The sequence below is a fragment of the Zea mays genome, chromosome 1 (genome assembly GCF_902167145.1).
Source record: "Zea mays cultivar B73 chromosome 1, Zm-B73-REFERENCE-NAM-5.0, whole genome shotgun sequence".
NCBI lineage: Eukaryota > Viridiplantae > Streptophyta > Magnoliopsida > Poales > Poaceae > Zea > Zea mays.
The window spans coordinates 191623608-191628058 of record NC_050096.1 but is presented as its reverse complement, the minus strand read 5'-3'; positions in this window follow the sequence as shown (position 1 = coordinate 191628058).

Here is a 4451-nt window from a genome sequence, read left to right as displayed (position 1 = left end):
TTTAAACACATGATTATTATTATTAACTCATTTCTATTTCATTATTGTAGAAATGATAACAAGTTACAAATGTACCTTCGGCTTGAAGGAAAGCAAAAATACCCGCGTGAAGCAAAAGCAAATGTCCAATGCGTGATTACAGGAGAGCGCGTGAACAGTACAGGGGTACTGTTCATCTATTTATAAGCACAGGGCACAGCCTGTGTATAATTATATTTATGCCCTTTACAATGAACCACAATAATGACACAGAATATCATGGGTCTTTTAAGTCATTTCATCTTTAAGTCGGTTCACCCCTTCGTCTTGAGACATGTCACTGTGCCGAAGCTTTATAGTTGATGGCTTCGGCGCTGCTTTGAAGAGGATCTGCCGAAGGTGTTTATTTCTTTAGGATCTTCGGCTACGAAGCATACCCCCAACACATGCGTAAATTGATTTATGGCTAGAAGGCATTCTCCCTGATGTATTTTCTTCTCTTTTAGGGATAGTTTGGGAACCCAAATTTTCCAAGGGATTTCTATTTTTTCAAGAGAAATTAGTTCATTTTTCCATGGGAAAATAGAAAACCCTTGGGAAATTGAGGTTCCCAAACTAGCCCTTAGAATAGAATCCCATGAAAAAACAGAGTTCTCAAACTAGTCATCGATAAAAATTTCACTATATGTGAGGCTCTCACCTCTTTTCTCGTAAAAAACATAAAAAGGGATTAAAACACGCGATGCTATCCTAATAATCTATCCCCTAATCCTGCGGCTTTTTTCGATCTCGCAAAAAAACAGAGCAAGAAAGAGAGCAATAACTAGGGCGTGGAGCTCGAGGCGGCAAAAGCGGAGGGTTCCCTCCCACGTGTGAAAGGCAGCAGCAGGAATCGAATAAACCCCATCAATCATATATTCATTCATATGCAGAATGTGATGGATCAGGAGGAATTTGGACGCCATTGGCATTTGGCAGGCAGTGGCTAGCTAGCTAGTCTAGGAACTGAACGTGTTCATGTTGCGATCGCAACTTACAATAGTTGTTTGTTTCTGCTGATCGAAAGATCGAACGCCAAAATGACAATAGCTGTTTTTTTTTAAACGAGATTTTACTCTGCTTTTAAGAAAGCATATAACAATGTTCAAACACATACGGGGATACCAGTTTACAATCATCAGACAACCAACCACCAGAACTAAAGGAACCTATAGACTAGCATAGCCAAGATGCAATCAGTGAACCGATCAGCTAGAAGTAATATAGACAGCACACAGGAGCCATGAACTCCTCCAAAAAGAAAAAGAAAAACCTCCAGAATTTTCCTCCCAGCAAAGTTGAACCACCAGCTAAGAGTAGAACACTCTGAAACACTCCAGAAAGCGTTGAGAAATCTCTAACAAAGTTTTTCTAATACTTCAAATCACTACTATGTCGCTTCCCCCTCCATCAACACTCTTGAAGCTGAAGATACAAGACTGCACCTCCTCTACCTTCTTCTCTAGCATGCTTTGGTCATCTTCAGGTAGCAACACCTTCCATTTCTGCAAAAACGAAACAGCATCACGGAGGATCACAAAAGGGCTGCAGGGGAACTCTCTCTCGAACACCATTTTATTTCTATTACGCCATAAGGCCCAAACCATGCCTGCAAGCAGAAATAAACGAAAAAGAGAAGTCCACTTAGGTTTCACTTCACTCCTGCAACAGAACATCTCTTCCACTGAGCTGGGAATATTGTTCCTTCCAAATACCTGCCTCAAACAACTCCACACAAAATATGCCAAGGAGCACTGAAAGAATATATGATCCACAGTTTCTTGCTTTTGACATAAAGCACAACGATCACTACCCTTCCAACCTTTTTTTAAGCACCACGCCTGCCTGAATTTTCCGGTTACATAATTGCCACAAAAAAACTTTAATCCGCAAGGGCACCTTGGACTTCCAAATATTTTTATATATATCTTTTCTAATCCCTCCATCAGTCATAAACCTATACATAGACTGAGTAGTGAAAGTTTTAGATTTGTCCAGTACCCATACCACCTCATCTCTCCCATGAGTGAGCTCCTGATCGACAAGCTTAGTAACAAGTTCATCCCAAACCTGAAAATCAGCAATCGTCAGGGGCCGCTTGAGGTCGATATGCCACTCCCCTTCCTCATAATAATCTACAACTCTGGCATTTTTGTCCATGCATATGTCAAAGAATCTGGGATATACTAATTTTAGGGGCACATCCCCCCACCAGGTATCTTTCCAAAAGAGGGTACCTTCCCCGTCCCTAACTTTATTAATAGCACCCCATTTGAATAGGTGTTTAACCTTGTGCAACCCTTTCCAAAATTGAGACGCATCTCTATCCGATGACAGGAAAAAATTTCCTTTGGTCATGTATTTTCATTTGATAAGTTTGAACCAAGTATCATTAGACCCCTGAACAATTTTCCATGTCCATTTTACCAGCAAACATTCATTCATCAATCTGCTATCAAGGATGCCAAGACCACCTTGGTCTTTTGGCCTAGTTACCATCTCCCATTTGGCCATGTGATAGCATTTTTTCTTTTCAGCTCCTTGCCAAAAGAAGTTAGATCTAATTGAATTCATTTTATAATGAAATTCTTTAGGGAGAAGATAAAAACCCATGCAATACATAGGTAGACTACTGAGACAGGAGTTAGTTAGAATTAATCTCCCACCAGAAGAGAGGTGCTTGCCCTTCCATGGGTCTAGCCTTTTCCTCATTTTCTCCAAAATAGGCTCCGAGATTACTGAGTTAATGTTATGATCAGAGATAGATATACCTAGATATTTCATCGGAAAGGATCCCAGGGAACAGTTAAGCATATTGGCCATCTCTTTTTCCTCCTGGTCATCAGCTCCAAACACAAAGACCTCGCTTTTATGAAAATTTATTTTCAGCCCTGATAACCATTCAAAGCAATACAAAATTAATTTCAGATTTAAAATTGATTTTTTTGACCCATCAATCATAATCACTGTGTCATCTGCGTATTGTATATGTGAAATACCTCCTGGTAGAACATCGTTCAAAACTCCAGAGATGTGCCCTTTGGCAATCCCTACATCCAACAGCACACTAAGGGCATCAGCCACCAAATTGAAAAGTAAAGGGGAGAGAGGGTCGCCCTGCCTAAGACCCCTAAAAGTCTTAAAATATTTACTCCTCTCACCATTAATGTTCACACACACTTTCCCATTCTCCACTGTTCTCATAACCATATTGGTCCATCTGTCCGGGAACTTCTTCAATTTTAAGACCTCAGCTAAAAAATTCCATCTAACCTTATCATAGGCTTTCTCAAAATCATGCTCGAGTGTCTGCAGCAACTCGGCAAGCTAGGGCGGCACTGCGGCAGCTTCCCGGAAGCAGCCAGCTTCCCCGGATGCACAGGCACCGAGGAGCAAGCAGATCATGCAGAGCGCCAGAGCCTGCAAGGATTTGTTAAGCAAGCACACAGAAGCGCCACGACCAACGGCTGCGCTGGAAATTAACAACAGACGACGAGCAGCTGTCAGTGGTTCATTCATCCGGCTCACTATCCCGGCCTGAACAACACAGCTAACATTAGTTAGCGCCAGTGGCAGCTGCGCGTGCAACCTTTCATTCCTCTGATGCATCACCACCCATTTGTTTAATCCGGGCAAACATTGCATCTGCTGCTCGGAGCAGTGAGCCGCATGCATGTGAGGAGAATCATGGGTCTGGGACTTCTTTTGCGTTGGTGACTGACACCTAATCGCGGCAGCGGATTGGATTAGATTAGATAGGTATGGTGGAGCACTGCATTATATTATATATACTCCCACTTGTTCAGTTTTTTTTTAGTTACTACTCGTTGCTAGTATCTCTGAGATGTACATCAAGTTGCACCACATGAACGCAAGTTTTCTTTTTGTAGAAATCATGTAGGAATTTACTTCAACTTCATATGAAATATTAAAAACACTAGAGCAGAGAAAAGGACTAGCTTGGTTTGTGGCGTGGCCTGCCTGCTTTGCCAAAACGGTAAGAGCAGCCACTGGAGCAGTAATTCATACTGGATTCCGGACGAATCTGTACTACATATTAAGAGAGCAAGAGTAGTCTGTCTTCTTCGTTCTGCCGTTCTGCCGTCCATGGATCTGGACCGTCCATATCGCATCGTGTGTCTGCGTCTCCCACACTCCATCCTTCTCCACCGCACGACCACCCAATCCCTAACCTCCCCCCGCACGTTCCTCTCTCTGCCGCGTTGCCCGCCCCCTGCCCCTGCCGCGATAGATGCCTCGCGGCCTCCACCGCAGACGCGACCTCTCTCCGCCTCCCCTCCTCCCTTTGCCTCCACCGCCCCTCCCCCAACGTCATCGCCACCGCCGCGCCACTCGCTCCCGCGGGATCCAGATCCGGTGGACGTAGCTCTGGGGCCTCGACGCAGGCAGCCTGGGATCGAGATGCTCCACCA